The 17608-nt window shown below is 40.0% G+C and overlaps 1 protein-coding gene across 5 annotated transcripts in view; it reads left to right on the top strand.

Moving 5' to 3' along the window:
- The window catches only part of DUSP16 (dual specificity phosphatase 16), a 98347-nt gene that overhangs the window by 11955 nt on the left and 68784 nt on the right, over positions 1-17608 (top strand). For 2 of the 5 annotated variants that reach the window (XM_051850781.3, XM_089304608.1), the window contains exon 2: positions 15137-15232. The exons of the other annotated variants lie outside the window; for them this stretch is intronic. The gene's annotated coding sequence lies outside the window, so the exon portion shown is untranslated. The remainder of the gene's footprint in view (positions 1-15136; positions 15233-17608) is intronic. 5 annotated transcript variants of the gene reach the window in all.

Raw genomic sequence — 17608 nt, 5'->3', positions numbered from 1 at the left:
GATGCTCTGATATAGGCTGCCAGTGTCCTAAGCAGCAGCAGTTTAACTGTTGTGCCAAATGCCTACCCCTCAAAATAATTCTAACGTGGATCCCCTGAAGGGATCATTCTGTAACCTCCTTCCATCTCTGGATTACACTTTGAAAACTGCTGGTGTTAACTTGGATACCTTTTTATTTTTTAATTTTAATTTTTTTAAAGATTTATTTATTTGAAAGAGTTTGAGAGAGAGAATGTTCCATCTGCTGCTTCACTCCCCAAATGGCCTCAGTGGCTAGGGCTGAGTCTGGCTTCAGCCAGGAGCTTCTTCCAGGTCTCCCACATGAGTGCAGGGACCTAAGCACTTGGCCATCTGCTGCTGCTTTCCCAGGCCATTAGCTGGGAGCTGTATAAGAAGTAGAGCAGCCAGGTCTCCAACAGGTACCCATATGGAATTCTGGTGCTGCAGGTGGTGGCTTAACCCACTACGCCACAGCACCGGCCCCTGGACATCTTTTTAAAACAGTCTGACACACACATACACTTAACATCAGTTAAATAATGCTTCCATCTTAACTGATTGGTTGGGGAGAAGGGAATGTGCTAGTGTGTGGGGTAAAGGGTAAATTAACGAAAGCACTTTAAAACGTATCAAAAGCAAGTATTTGTTCTCCTTGTTATTGTTTAAAACTAAAAACATTACCCTGCCCATACAGGAGTACAAGCACCATATACATGTTCACCCTCCTTTGATCTGATTCAGGATCAGGGATATTCATTTTTTTCTTTGAATGACAGGATGGGAAAGGTGGTGACAAACTTGAGAGGGGAGCAGAATGCTCAGGTCCGCTGTGTGTTCCCTCCAACTTACGAGGCTACTGACCTTTTTACTTGCTGGGGATGCTGAAGTCTGACAGAAGACAAATGAATTTAGAAGCAAGAAACAGAAGAGTGAACAGTGAACATTCAGTGATCATGGTAACAGCTATAAGCAGAACTGGTGTTTAGACAGAGTAGATGTAAACATTAGATGGCACATAGGAAGACTGGTTCCCCCAGTGCTGGACACTGGAAGAATGGGACTGGGAGAGGTGGAAGTGGATGCAGTGCTACCAGAGTTTTCAAGATGACATATATTGAAAGGTTTCCATTAACATTTTTTGAAATAACTGTATTAGATTCTTTGATTCTTAATATCTCACTATTCAATTCTATTTTTATAACTCAAATTGTCAATTATAGTAGAGAACAGCAATGCCCCAAGTGTGGTGGACTGTTAGGTAAGTCTCCAAAGTTTGGTTACATGATTCAGTATATGAAAATGTTAACTTATTTGCACTAGGTTTGAGGCTGCGAATTCAAGAATAAAATTTTAATTCTTTGATTTTTCACTTATAGGGAAATAGGATTAAAGGAGACAGAAGAGTGTACTTCAAAGAGATATCATTTATTAATTTGTTATTTATATGATACTTATTTCCAAAGAGCATTTGAGATAGCAGAAGGAAAGACCAAAGTCAATATTTAAGGCCAAGTATGAGTCTAAATCATTTTTTCCTAATTGTTTGCTCTACTGATGACAAGCCATATATAAGTAGTTAACATACTATTACTGTAAAGTTCTGTAAATAAATTGATCTGTTAACTATACGGGAGAAATACAACTTTTAAGTTGCATGCAGTATAAACAGAATGTCTTTGTAATGGGAGTGAGATTGGATGGGAAAATAGCATGCCACAGAAGAACATGCTTTTAGTTCAAGAGTTTTCGGCTGTACTTGATAGAAGTTCAGAGCTAGGCAGTCTCGGGGTTGGTCCTGCAGCTCCGCAGCAGCGTCAAGGCTCCGGGTGCACTCAGCCTTTGAGACTGCTGGTGTATCGTCCTCGTTCTTGTTGCCACCAGGCTACAAAATGGCTGCCTCAGCTTCTCTCCAAGGCAGGAAGGAGGAAAGGGAAAGAGCAGTAAGCAGTTGCTCTTGTGCCTGCCTAACAGAAAACAAAATCTTTGCTGGAAGCTCGCATCCAATTTTCTCTTGAGTCTCATTGGCTGTATGGGTACCCAGACCGCCTCCACTTACAGGAGAGACTGGGGAAATGAGGTATGGCCAGAGGGACTGATTACAGTCATTGTTTTAAGCTTGATTTGGGGGAGTATATTAAAGGGGGAGAAATGTCTGCAGGGTGGCTAATTGTGTGTCTGTTACAAATATGCAGAAAGGAAAGCACAAAGAGCAGTAAGCAACTTGGCTAAAACAACTTTCTTATAGTCTGGAGACTGTTCCCTGCAAGCAAGGCCATATCCATTTTCTTTGAGAGGAATGATTATACAGACCTCTATCCCAATGAGTTGTGGAGCTGATTGAGAGACAGTTGGGTCTCAAGTTTTCTCAGTTGTAAAGCAAGACCTTGCAATTAGTTATCTCCGATTTAACTTTGAGTTTTAGAATTCATCTTTTTATTTATCCTGTCTTTTGATCACTTCATTTTTTTTTTAAATGGGAAGGATTACAAGATACAACCTTGTATGATTTTTTTTTTTTTTTTGTCATCTTAACTGCTGGGTTGAATCTCTAATGAGATTAGGGTCAGTCATGTGTGTGTGTACGCGCAAATTGTTGAAATCTTAGAGTTGGTCTTCTGTGTACAAAGTTAACTGAAAATAAATCTTAATGGAGACTGGGACTGGCAAGGGGAAAGGGAGGGGGAGGGGTGGCAGTGTGTGTGGGAGGGCGGATGTGGTGGGAAGAATAACTATATTCTTAGAGTTGTACTTACGAAATTTGTATTCCTTAAAAAATAAATTAAAAAAAGAAAATATGGCCTTTAGTCACCTGATCTTGAGCACCTAAAATTTTCTTGACACCTCAGTAATAACTCACTCTGCGACAGAGGCATCTTTGTTGCCAGCTAATGGCTAGTAGGTAGCTTTTCACCAAACCTCTGTTGCCTCTAAAGAAACCAAATCTTAGCTCGTTTTCCTAATATAATATGGTGTCACCTCAAAATCACCTGATGTTTAGAGTATGTTTTTTATTTTTTACAGATGTATTTATTTAATTGAAAGAATTACATAGAGAGAGGGAGAGACAGAGATCTTCCATCCGCTGGTTCATTCCCCAAATAGCCACAACAGCCAGATCTGGGCCAAGCTGAAGCCCGGAGCTTCATTCGTGTCTCTCAAGTGCATGCAGGGCCCCAAGTACTTGGGTCTTCTGCTGCTTTCCCAGGCACATTAGCTGGGTGCTGGATTGGATGCGGAGTAACCAGGACTAGTAATCAGTGCTGGACCCTAGAGTTTAGTTTTTTAACAGGTGCTATACACAAATCTTATAGCAGATATGTTGTAGAGTGGTAGAGCTTGTATTTTATTTGGATGTGTATGTATATGAATGAGAGAGATCTGAACTTTTTAGCTTTTATTTCCTATATAATTTCATTTATGCCATATATAGAGATATAAAATATATAGACATATCTATATATCCTTTATCATACATATGTATCTCATATACATATTTCATATGAATAGGAAGTAGGAGCTAAAAAGTTCATATGATACTGTATTTGTTGCTATTTTAAATACATACAGCAAACCTATTCATTAGTATAGCGGAGGTTCTGACCAGTGCAGTAAGGCAAGAAAGAACTAACAAGCACATAGATTATAACTAAAGAAATAAAACAGTGCCTCTTTACAGGTGACGTGATTGTCTACATAGAACATTCAGAGGGACTTTACTGAAAAAAAAAGTTCCAGAAACTAGTGATTTCAGCAGAGTTGCAAGATAGAAGGTTAATATATAAAAATCGTATTTCTGTGTATTAACAATGAGAAAAGTTAAAAAAAATTCTTAAATTGTCATAATTTAAAAAACCAAAATGCTTGGGAGTAAATCTAAATCTACCAAACTATGTATATGTTGAAGTATTACAGAAATATGCTGAAAATTACAAAACACTGATAAAACATACCAAAGAAGACATATATAACATACAACAATTTATAAATTGGAAAACAATACTGTTTTATTGTCCTTTCCAAATTGATATATAGATTTAACATAACACCAAACAAAATCACAGTAAGAGTTTCGTAGGTATCAACAAGGTGATTCTAAAATTTATATGAAAAAGCAAAGGATCTAAAGTAATCAAAATAATTCTATAATTAAAAACAAGCGGCAGAGTTGGAGGACTCACAGATTTTAGGACTTACTGTATTAGAGTTAAGGAACAGAGTAGAAAGTCCAGATGTAGATGCACAAAAATATGCTCAACTGAATTTCTAAATAGTTGTAAAATGCACACAACATACAATTAGCTGTTTTTACATATGTACTTCAGTAGTATTAAATATATTCACATTGTTGTGTATCCAATGCCCAGAACTTTTTCATACTCACTAAACAACTCCCCCTAGTTGCCATAGGTTCCCTCAGCAACCACCATTCTATCCTCTGTCTTTATGTGTTTGATTACTCGAGGTACCTCAGATAAGAGGAATCCTGTGGTATGTGTCCTTTTGTTATGGCTTATTTTACTTTGCATAATGACTTCAGGATTCATTCCTCTTGTAATGTGTGTCAGAATTTTCTTTAAGGCTGAGTAATATTTTATTGTATGTATATACCACATTTTTTAATATATTCATCAGTCAGTAGCCATTTGAGTTGCTTTCACCTTTTGGCTATTGTGAATACTGCTACCATGAACATAGGTGTATAATATCTCTTTGAGATCTAAAGTAGTAGCCATACTAATGGAAATGAGGTGTTAATTGATTATTATCAAAGTTGCAAAAGCAATTCAGTAGAGAATAGTCTTTTTGACAAAATGCTGAGACCACTGGAATCCATCCGCAGAAAAATGAGCCTCAACCTTTGTCTTATACATTATACAAAAATTAACTCAAAGTGCATTGTTGTGTGATGTGCATTTAGTCTAAGTTAAGACATCAATTAAAGCACTCTCATCCTACATCAAAATGTTGTTTGCCTGGCACCAGCTTTTTGCTGGTGTAGACCTTGGGAGGCAGCAGTGATGGCTCAAGTATTTGGACTGCCACCCATGGGGGAGACCTAGATTGAGTTCCTGGCTGCTGGCTCCAGCTTGGCCTCACCTAGCTATTGCGGGTATTTAGGAAGTTAGCTAACTGATGTGAGATTTGTTTCTCTCTGTCCCTCTGTCAACTAAATTTTAAGAAAGATCATTGATCTAAATGTAAAACATAAAATTATAAGACTTTAAAAAGAAACTAAGGTAAAACTCTTTGTGACTTGTGTTAGGCAGAGAATTTTAAAAATATGACACCAAGAGCATGGTTTAGCAAAGAAAAATTTGGCTTATAAAAATTATTTTTGCTTTGCTGAGCTGCAAGCTGTGAGAAAATACTTGTAAATCACACATATAACAGAAAACTTGCATCCAAAATATATAAAGTGCTCATAAAACTCAAATAAGAATACAGGAAAAACTAAGAATCAATGATGTCAAGAGGCTTCATCAGAGTTGATATATTGAGGACAAAAAAATACATGAAAAATGCTCATTAGATAATAGGGAGATGCAAATTGAAACCACAATGAGGTAACAGTAAACATCTTTAGAATGGCAAAAGAAAGAAAAAACTTGACGATGCAGAGTAAATGGAAATTCATATGTTGCTGGTGGGAGGGCTGCTTTGGGAAACAGTTTGCTCATTTCTTATAAAGATATATGTATAGTCAAGTCAAATAATATTTGAGAGTTGTAAATTTATTTACACACAAAAATCTGTACTCAAAAGTTAATGAATCTTTAAGTATGATTATTAAAATCTGGAAACAATGCAAATATCCTTCAACTGGTAAATGAATATACAAACTGGTATTTCTCTGCAATATAATGTGACTTAATAAAGAGCGAACTATTGCAACATGCAATAATGAATAATAATAATAATGAATCATAAAGTCATTATGTTGAATGAAAGAAGCCACTCTGAATAGGTTATACATTGGATGATTCCATTTAAGTCATATTCTAGAAAGGCAAAGCTATAGGCATAGAGGGCAGATCAATGGTTGCTGGGGTTTGAGAATGAGGAGAAGCTGTTGATTACAAGGGGTGGCATGGGGGGATTTTTGGAGTGATTGAAATGTTTATATTTTGATTGTGGTGATGGATATATCCAATCACACTACTTTGTGTAAATTAAAAATAAAAATTTAGTAAGATTACTGACTACCAGGTCAATATACAAAAAGTTATATTTCTGTATAAAATTAATAATCAGAAAATGAGATTTTTAGATTGATGGCCTTTATAATAGCATCAAAATTATCAAATACCTAGGAATACATCCTTTAAGGTTTTTATTTTTGTTTTACTTGAAGGGCAAAGAAAGAGAGAGAGAGAGGCAAGCAAGCAAGAGTGATGTCTTCCATCTGCAGGATCACTCCCCAAATGCCTACAACATCTGGGTCTGGGCCATGCCACATGCAGGAGGCTGGAACTCAGTCCATTCCTTGTAGGTAGCCAGGACCCAAGAACATGAACCATCATCATCATCATCCTCTCTCTCCCAGGGTATGCATTGACAGGAAGCTGGATCAGAAATGCAGACAGAACTTAAATGCAGGCACTTGATAGAGGACTTGAGTGTCTTAGCTGCTGCACCAAATGTCCACCTCACCTAGGAATATAGCTAATGAAAGGTATCAAGCTCTTTACATTTTGGGATTTTACTGTAAAATTTACATGGCAATGTAAATGACAAGAAATACCAGTATTAAGAGCAAAATTGTAGGACTCATAGTATTTGGTATTCACTATAGAATAAATGAGTAGATGAATAGAACAGAATCTTGAAACACTAAATTCCTAGTTTATGATTAAAATGTCACTACATGGCAATGCAGAAAGGGAGAACGTTCAGTAAGTGATTCTGGGTCAATTGCCCATTCATTTAAAAAAAAACTTTGACCTCTACCTCACATTATATACAAAAATAAATTATAGTTCAATTGTAAATGTAAATGTGAAATATTAATAAAATAGAGCTTTTAAAGATGCTGCATCACATTAGTCTTGAAAAAGCTACCTAAAACCTAGTGCATTAACATTGCAAACTGACCAGAACAGCTAAAACATAAAAACAAACAACTTGAAATACCAGTTGTTCTCAAGAACATAGAAAAAGTAGAATTCTCATACGCTGTTGATGGATTATGAACTGGTATAACTACTTTGGAAAAGTTTTTGTTAGGTTTTTTTTTTAAAGATTTATTTTATTTGAAAGAGTTAACACAGAGAGAGAAGGAGAGGCAGAGAGAGGTCTTCATCTGCTGGTTCACTCCCCAGTTGGCCGCAATGGCCGAAGCTGCGCCAATCAGGAGCCAGGAGCTTTCTCCGGGTCTCTCACACAGGTGCAGGTGCCCAAGGACTTGGGCCATCTTGTACTGCTTTCCTAGGCCATAGCAGAGAGCTGGATTGGAAGTGGAACAGCCAGGACTCGAACTGGTGCCCATATGGGATGCTGGCACTGAAGGCGGCAGCTTTACCTGCTATGCCATAGTGCCGCCCCGTAGTATTTGTTTTACAAATGTATTCATCATGCACTGACCAGGCAAATGCCTTCCAAGAAATATGTATTTAAGTTTATCAAAACAAATGCACAAGAATGTCCATTATGGCACAGTTCATGATAACTCTAAGCTAAAAACAACATAAATGATCATCTGTGGAAGAATAGATAAAGGGATTGTTGCATATCAGTGAGATACTACATAGTTACGAGCATGAGAAAATTCTTGCTGCTTAAAACAACATGGGCACAAATATGACTAATTTTGAGCACAGGATTTCACAAAGAATTCAAAAATAGGCAAAAGGAATCTGTAGTATGAGAAGTCCATGTTGGGCTTGGTGGGAAGGTATAGGAAGCTTCTGGGGTGCTGGCAGGTTGTTAGTCCTTGATCTAGATGGTAGTTACATGAATGTGTTAATTTTGTAAGAATTCTTGGAGCTATATATTCATGATTCGTATGCTTTTTGTCATATATATATATATGTTATACTTGAATTTAAAAAGTTGTTTTGAGTTGACCATAGAAGTAACTTACCCAAGATTGTATTTATTTTTTCATTAAAGTTGATATTATCAATGCTGTATGGGAGAAAATTATTTGTAACTACATATTTAAATAACTAGCTCCATAAATAAGTATAGAGAATGGGCTTAGATTTTTCCTGACTAAATCAAGATAGGCTTCTTGAGTGTTTTATTGCTTTTGTTGATAGAGCTAAATCCCTAGATCTATCATTTTTCTCCTTGACAAAAATATCTTCCTGGAATCCTTCTATTTTAGTACATATAGATAGCTGTCTTCTTAGATGATAAATGTTTGGGCAGTTATTCATTTATTAACTTTGAAATAATTTCCTTTTATAATTAAAAATATATTTAAGTGAATAGTATTTCACATAATGTACTAAATATATAAAATTATTGGAAGTAGAATTTTTGGGTCTTAAAGTACATTTAAGAAACTTTTTTGTTTGGAAATAATTTAAAGTTCATAGAGATAACAGCATTTACTGTTAACAGTTGGACCCCTTCCCTTTTGTACTTGCTCTCTATTCATGTGTCTGTGTGATACATTTTTCTGAACCATTTGAGACTAAGTTGCACACATGATGGCTTTCTGTCCCCAAGCACTTCAGTTGGTCTCCAGAGAACAAGGACGTTCTAGCCACAGTACGGCTGTCAACCCCAGTAGACTTAACATTGATTTCATACCTCTATCCAGTCCACCATTTGTATCCCAGTCCTGTCAGTTCTTCCAAGAAGACTCTTCCTAGCATTTTATCCTCTAGTATGGTCTTAGTCAGTTTGGGTTGGTATAACAAGTTCTTAAAGATGAGGGAGGTGTCTAATAATAGAATTTTATTTATTATGGTTCTGGAGGCTGGAAGTCTGAGATGAAGGTGCCAGCTTGGTCCGGTTCTGGTGAAGCCTCTGTCTCACATGGCAGAAGGTGGGCAGGAGAAGCCTCTGGGATCCCTTTTATAAGAGTACTAATCCCATCTGTGGGGGTTCCACCCTCGTGAACTAATTACCTTTCAAACACCCACCTCCAAAAATTATCACAGTGGGATTAGAGTTTCAATTTATGAGTGTGGGGGGGACCCAAGCAGTCCATTGTATTTAGGGTCCAGTTGAGGATTATGTACTACATTTGTTTGTCATGCCTTTTTAATTTCCTTTTTTTCTGGAAGAGGTCCTTGGCCTGCCTGAAAATCCTCTCCCCCTTTTTAAATAAGAGCTTTATTGAGGTATAATTCATTTACCAGAACATTTACTCTTTAAAAAAAAATTGTGCTATAGTTTGGCAACCATAAAATTCACCCCTTTAAACTATACAATTCAGTGGTTTTTAGAATATTTTAGTACATGTATTTTTAAGATTTTATATAGATAAGACGCGTGGCTGCAGGATGCTCTCAGGCCCCACGGCTGAAAGTGGCCTCTGAAGGTCAGGCAGTGGTACCAGCCGGCGCCCTGCCTACCTGGAGCTGCCCTCCTACGCTGCTACTTGTGAGCTGGTGAACTGGATCAGAAGTGGAGCAGCCAAGACTCCACTTGACCCGGCGCCCAAATGGGATGCCGGTGCTTCCAGCCAGGGTGTTAACCCTTTTTTGCGCCAGAGTGCTGGCCCCCCAGGTTTTACATTCTATATAAATAATCTCAAGATTGACAGAGAACTGTATTATACACTGTTATTCACATCATTAAGAATGACCTGAGTTTGGGGTTTTTTAAATTTTTCTTTTTGATTATAGGTTTTACCTTCAGTCATTACATATCATTTTATTTTGCTTTTTTTTTTTTTTTTAATTGACATCTCTGAGCTTTAGGTTTTCTTTTGTCATGGCTTCCACAGCATTTCTGTTGTTTGACTCAGAGTGGTTTACCACAGGGCTTCTGAAGTCTCCGGAGTGTTGCCCATGCCACTGCTGACTGGGCAGCGGGAAACCATGTCCGCAGCTCTTTCCTTCCAGATGCAGGTGTGTTGTTTTCCTTTTCCCAGTCTGAGGTTGATGAAAAGGGCGGTGCACTTCTGCTTGCCATTTGTGCTTCAGCCATTCTGGCTTTGTTGTGTGTTGGAGAAGTCGATGGAGACAGGATCAGTGTGGTTCTGACTAGTGGGAAATCTATTTTAATTTTTGGGATAGGCCACTGGAAACTGTTCAGAAGCGAAAACAGCCGTTCACTGTTTTCATTGAGAAAAACCTTGACTAATTGCAAAACACTGAGTAGTGAAATGACAAACTGATTGAGGCTAGTAATACACAGCCTTATTCATTCATTTAGCAGATATTTGATCATCTACTATGTGCAACACGTTGTATTACAGCTCAGAGATATAATAGCAAATGAGGTAGATGGGGTTCCTTCCATCACAGGAGAAACACTTGTGAATGTGGAACATAGGGAATATTAGTAATTGTGTTAAGTGCCTTGAAGAAAAAGAGGACTATGTACTTGTTACTGTGTTAATATTTGACAATAGATGGATGGATTCCCTGTATCAACTGTTTTTGATGCCATTTATCTGGAATCAGACATAGTGCTTGTCTCACAGCTTAATGTCTGATAATGAATAAATTCTGCTGGTGGCATGTCCTTGTCTAAATCTGCAGGATATAGAATCTGGAGAGTGGCGGACAGTATACATCATTGTCTTCAGGTATATATAGGAACTGTGCAGGCCAATGTCTTTCAGTACAATTGAGATTCATGTGACTGTTGAGCCCTTGAAATGTGGCTACCTTGAAGTATGATGCCAGTATAAAATATATACCAGATTTTGAGAATATACAAAAAGTATTAATATTCTGAATTTTTATACTGGTGAAATAACATTTTTAGTATAGTGGCTTAAATAGTAAAATTTCAGCCTTAAAAAAAGATTTTATATATTTATTTGAAAGGCAGAGTTAGATAAGGAGAGAGCGCACAAGCTTCCATCTGCAGATTCATGGCTGCAGTGGTTGGGGGTGGGCCAGTCCGAAGACAAGATCCAGGAATCTCTTCTGGCACCCATATAGGATGCTAGTACTGTGGACAGCGGCTTAAGCTGCAATGCCACAGTACTGGCTTCTGCCCCTCCTCCCCATGAAACCTTTTTAAAAAGATTTTATTAGTGTATTCAGAATTGTGTAACCATCACAGCTATCTAATCCCAGAACATTTTCCTCACTCGCAGAACAGATGCTATGTACTTGAACAGCCACAGCCATTCCTGTCCTTGCCACCTGAACCTCTGGCAAACACTGATTTAGTTGTTGCCTCTCTTGTCTTTGTCTATTCTGGGCATTTCATATAAATGAATTTGTACAGCATGTGGCCTTTTGTGTCTGGCTTCATTTACTTAGCATAAGGTTTTCAAGGTTCATATCAATATGTATTCCTTTTTGTGAGTGAACAATATTCCATTGGATGGTTATACCACATTTTGTTTAGGCATGAGTTGATGGGCTTTTTGTAATTTATAAAGTACTGCTTTATAAATTTATATATTCTTGGACAGGTTTTTGTGTCTACATTTTCTCTTTCTTTTTCTTTTTTTTTTTTTTTTTTTGACAGAGTTAGAGATAGAAAGGTCTTCCTTTGCCGTTGGTTCACCCTCCAATGGCCGCCGTGGCCAGCGCACCACGCTGATCCGATGGCAGGAGCCAGGTGCTTCTCCTGGTCTCCCATGGGGTGCAGGGCCCAAGGACTTGGGCCATCCTCCACTGCCTTCCCAGGCCACAGCAGAGAGCTGGACTGGAATTCTTGTATCTACATCGTAATCTAGGGCTCAAATCTCACTCTAGTAATTACAGAACCTTCTGTGTGATTCTTTATTCTAGAGTTTGTGGTCGATCACATGTAGTCAGACAATCAGTTGCTAGGAGGACATAGACCAGGCACAGTTGTCCTTATGGAGTACTCTACAGACTGAAAAGCTTGTGAACCATGGGTCTAGGTAGCCATCTCCTCCCCTCTACAGCTATTGTAGACTGAGCAGCTCCTGAGAATCTGTGCCATTTGTTTCCTGTTCTGGGCCTTCCAACAAAATGGACTTCAATAGTTTTACGCTTTGTGGGAGATGCTTTTGGGCAGAATTAACATGAGTGTAAACTTCTCTGATAGTTACCATCTACAAGCCTGTGTGCCTCCCTTTTATTCTTCTCTTTATTTATGTGTGTGTTTGTACTGAGGGGAGGGAACTGTACTTGAAGACACAGTTGTCTGTCTTTTCTCCCTTACCCTTGGCTAAGTCAGTGTACAAGGAACTTAGCAGCCTGTATGCCTCATGAAGATGAATCTCTGCTAAGTGATTCCTGGCAGGAAGCAGCTAACCTTCAGGGACCAACAGAAAGGATGTTGCCTCCAGAATTAGTAGAAGTTTGCTGGCTGGTGATGTCCCCACTCCCTACACACTTCCCTTGGCAGAGAATATTTGTGAACACAGAGAGATTGAGCACCTGAAGCATTCAGGGTCCACTGATGCTGGCGGAACTTGTTGCTTCCTCTTCGTTGGCTTCCAGATGTTGCCACTAGGTGTTCTCCCCCCCAGTCTTGCTGCAGTCTCTCACTGAGCTTTGCAGATTCCTGCAGACAAGTTTTATTTACCTTATGCTTTTGTTTTAAGTTATGTTCTCCAGAGGTACTGAGCAAAAAGCCTTGCACAGTATAGATGCCCAAAAACTCATATATAAGTGTGAGAACCACAAGTCAGATTCACTGTGAAGGTAATAGCTGAATGAGCATTTTCAAGTCTAATGTTTGCTCTGTTGTGTGTTAAGAATTGGTATGTTATGAATACAAAATCCTGATTCTGGTTAAATACCATTTTTTAAAAAAATAACTATTCCCCCAAGGTTGTGAAGGACTGGATATCCTTTATTTAATGTTAAATGTAGACTGTTTGGCTGAAGGCCCAAATCTTGGTTTCCATCATCATTTTACTTAAATGTAGTTTTACAGGATTGGATTAGAGGGAGGAACTCCAAAGGATTATATGCCCTTAAACTGGTGATTGGCCCTTAGTAATGGGAAATTTCTGGGTGGAGATAGTTATTTAACTTGGATTTATACAAGGTGAACCCTGAGCTCTATCATGTCTCATTCCAACCTTTAAACATGTTTATATATTTACATCTAAAAAAATGGTAAAGAAACTTTGGAAACCAGATTGTTTCAACCATAAAGTATTTTATTAGGCCATAATGGAGTTTGATGTCCAGCATATCATTGTGGTGTTTTGTTGGGTATCACTCATGAATCATTTTGCTCATTTATTTTTTAAGATTTGTTTTATTTATTTGAAAGGCACAATGACAGAATGGGAGAGTCAGAAAAGAGGTGATCCATCTGTTGATTCCCTGGCTGGGCCCGGTCCAGGAGCCCAGAACTCCATCCAAGTTCCCCATGTAGGTGTCAGGGACTCAGTCACTTGGACCATCTTCCACTGCTTTTGCAGGCACATTAACAGGGAGCTGGATTGGAAGCAGAACAGCCAGGACTTGAACTATGTGGGTGTCCCAGGTAGCAGCTTAACCTGCTGTGCCACAGTGCTGGCCCCCTCATTTATTATCACTGGAATTATATAGGCTGTGACAGTGGAGAACTTGATATCTTACCTAAAAATATATTTGGGGGCAGACATTTGGCCCAGCACAGTTAAGACAACACTTGAGACACCTGTGTCCCATATCAGATTACCTGGGTTTGATACTGGGCTATAGCTCCTGATTAATTTCCCGCTAATGCAGACCCTTGGAAGGCAGCGGTGATGGCTCAAAGTATTTTGTTCCTGCCACCCATGTGGGAGATCTGGATGGCATTCCTAGTTCCCAGCTTTGACCTGGCTTGGTCCTGATTGTTAGGGCTTTTGGGAAGGGAACCAGTGGGTGGGCTCTATCTGTCCCTATTTCTGTGTCTCTGACTCTCAGAAAAAAAGTGTGTGTATGTGTGTACATATCTCCAGACTTGGAGCACATATTGTAGACCATACACCTTAAGAAATAGGTCAAATGAGTCACAGTGTTATGTGTGTCGTCAAAGGTCTCCTTTGCTTCCTCCTAAACTTTGTCTCACAAGTGGCCTGTCTCTTGTGACATTTCCTTGGAAGAAGTAAAGAATATACCTTCACCTGTTTGTGTGGAAAATGCTGATGATGGTTTCACTCGGATTTCTGATTCATTGCTCAGAGTTCCAATGTATATTTAGGAACTCTCCACATAATTTTAATGTGCAATCAAGGTTCAGAAATGCTGTCTGTGTCTTAGCCAAAATTCTCTTCCATTAATCTTTTTTTTTTTTTAATTTTTTTTTTTTTAATTTTTTTGACAGGCAGAGTGGACAGTGAGAGAGAGAGACAGAGAGAAAGGTCTTCCTTTTCCGTTGGTTCACCCTCCAATGGCCGCCGCGGCCGGCGCGCTGCGGCCGGCGCACCGCGCTGATCCGATGGCAGGAGCCAGGAGCCAGGTGCTTTTCCTGGTCTCCCATGGGGTGCAGGGCCCAAGCACCTGGGCCATCCTCCACTGCACTCCCTGGCCACAGCAGAGGGCTGGCCTGGAAGAGGGGCAACCGGGACAGAATCCGGCGCCCTGACCGGGACTAGAACCCGGTGTGCCGGCGCCGCTAGGCGGAGGATTAGCCTAGTGAGCCGCGGCGCCGGCCTCTTCCATTAATCTTGTACTGAGTTATTCCCTTTTTTATTGAATGCTGCAGTTTGTAAAATGCAATTTTTTCCATACTTTAATTTTCTTTTTCTTTTTTTTTTTTTTTTGGACAGGCAGAGTTAGACACTGATACCCCCCAAATGACCACTACGGCTGGCGCACTGCGCCGATCCGAAGCCAGGAGCCAGGTGCTTCCTGCTGGTCTCCCATGCAGGTGCAGGGCCCAAGCACTTGGGCCATCCTCCACTGCCCTCCCGGGCCACAGCAGAGAGCTGGACTGGAAGAGGAGCAACCGGGACAGATTCCGGGGCCCCAACCGGAACTAGAACCCAGGGTGCTGGTGCCGCAGGCGGAGGATTAGCCTAGTGAGCCGTGACTCTGGCCAAAATACAATTTTTTTCCATACTTTAATTTTCTTACTATAGATACGTTTTCACTTCCAGGGTTCTTGATCCTTCACTGGTATTCTAACAAGGGCTGCGCCTCATCATTTGGTTCTCTACTTCTTCCCTGGTGTTTCACCTGTAGCATCTTGGCAGGTTGGTATAGTGGAGAGGCCATTTCTCCTTATAGCCACATATGTCAAGTGTTTAAAAGAGTGCATTATTTCTCATCTTTTGAAGTCTATTGCTTTCTGCAGTTTTTCTATATGTATCAAAATTTGCAAACTGTCTGGTAAACCCTCTCCAATTGTGGAAAGTAGTATTCTCTAGAAACTCCAGTCCCTCTTCCACCACTAATGAATTGTGTAACTTTAGTCAAATACTAAACATTTTGTAAAAGGGTTATTATTAACCTACCAGAAGGCATGCACTGGACTAAATAGAAGTCCTTCTCCAGCTGTGAGATTTTGATCGTCTCTGGCTCACTTCCCATTCCTCCTCTTGCCACTATTTTCTATTCAGTTGCAGCTTTCGTGCCTATCTGTCCTCCAGGTGAGAGAGATTGAAACTCAGTAGGTCTTGACAATTGATTAAATGTGAATATTGAAAGAAGAACCAGTGTGTTTTTAGGACAGTACTTTTCTTTCTTTCTTTTTTTGACAGGCAGAGTTAGAGAGAGAGAGGTCTTCCTTCTGTTGGTTCACCCCCCTAAATGGCTGCTATGGCCAGCGTGCCGCTGATCCGAAGCCTGGAGTCAGATGCTTCCTCCTGGTCTCCCATGCAGGTGCAGGGACCTAAGTAATTGGGCCATCCTCCACTCCTTCCCGGGCCACAGCAGAGAGCTGGACTGGAAGAGGAGCGACTGGGACAGAATCCAGTGCCTTGACCGGGACTAGAACCCGGGGTGCCGGTGCCGCAGGCGGAAGATTAGCCTAGTGAGCCGCGGTGCCGGCCAAAGATAGTACTTTTCAATCCTGCCTGAGTCTGTGAGCCTCCTGGGACATTTGTTAAAAATTTAAATTCAGTTTACTCTAGACCCAAGAATCTGTCTCTAGAGGTGGGATTTGGGTGGCATTCTGTCCAAGTTCTTAAGTGATTCAAGTAAGCAGACAAAAGTGGGAAATTATCCTGTAGGAAACTGAACATAATTAGTGTGCAGTAAATGAGCATGTGTATTCCACTAACCCATTTAATTTTTATTCCCCGAGTTTTCCAAATTAACTAAGGTCCACAACTCCAGAATTAGAACACACACTGAGGGGGCCAGGGGAAACCTGAACATTGATTGTATCATACCTAGATGGGATTTCAGTCTCTGACATTTAGTGCTGTGTGATGCTTAAATTTGCTAGTAGAAAATGTTGGTCTGTTTCTTTTGAACCTGTTTGAGAATGTGTGCGATGGGGCATTAGTGTAACTTTATGAGTGTTATTCTTTTTTTTTTTTTTTTTTTTTTTTTGACAGGCAGAGTGGACAGAGAGAGAGAGAGAGATAGAAAGGTCTTCCTTTGCCGTTGGTTCACCCTCCAATGGCTGCCGCAGCCGGCGCACCGCGCTGATGCGATGGCAGGAGCCAGGTGCTTCTCCTGGTCTCCCATAGGGACTGTGCCATTGATTATGAATTCGAAAAAAATGATGAAAACAGTTAAGCCATTGATTTTCTTAATGGACAATACATTGGTCTACTTTATACTGAATTTCATGTGTGACAAGCTTATTGTATTTGTGTTGATTTTGCTTATTTTTTGAAACTTATTTTTTAAGATTTATTTATTCATTTGAAAGAGTTATGGAGAGAGAGGAAAGAGAGATATTCCATCTGCTGGTCACTCACTAGGTGGCTACAAAGGCCAGGGTTGGGCCAGGCTGAAGTCAGGAGCCAGGAATTTCTTCCAGGTCTCTCATGTGGGTAGCAGGGGCACAGGCAGTTGGGCCATCTTTTCCCAGGCCATTAGCAGGGAGCTGTATTGGAAGTACAGCAGCTGGGATGTGAACTGGAGCCTGTATGGAATGCTGGGTGTCGTAGGTTTCAGCTTTACCTGCTATACCACAACACTGGCTCTCATTCTGCCATTTTTAAATTCATTTTGCTTAGTGCTTGAGATGTTGGTTGAAATGCCCATGTCCTATATCTGAGTACCTGGGTGGATACCTGACTCTGGCTCCTGTCTTGAGTTTCCTGTTAATGTAGACTCTGGGAGGCACCTGTGATGACTCAAATGGTTGAGTTTCCTGCCACCCATGTAGGAGATCTGGATTGAGTTCTTTCTCTGTGCTTTTCAAATAAATTAATAATTTTTAAAAACTCATTTTGGTTAATGATTCATGCAAAGAAATTTTTTTTTTAAAGTTCTTAAAAACGTGTGAGAACGTGTGCATGCACATGAGTTGGTGGTGGGGGAGAGGCCAATAATTCTCATGTGTGGCTTCCCAAGCCAAATGTTTGTAACCCCCTAGCTGAAGCAGGGAGCCAGAGTTGCAGTCCAGGTCTCCCACCAGGAGGCATGGGCCCGAACCCTTGAGCCACCACTGC

This window comes from Oryctolagus cuniculus, chromosome 9 (assembly GCF_051225735.1).
Source record: "Oryctolagus cuniculus isolate XC-2025 breed Fujian yellow rabbit chromosome 9, ASM5122573v1, whole genome shotgun sequence".
Classification (NCBI taxonomy): Eukaryota; Metazoa; Chordata; class Mammalia; order Lagomorpha; family Leporidae; genus Oryctolagus; species Oryctolagus cuniculus.
The sequence above is the reverse complement of the archived record's forward strand: the minus strand, read 5'-3'. Positions and strand labels throughout refer to the sequence as shown.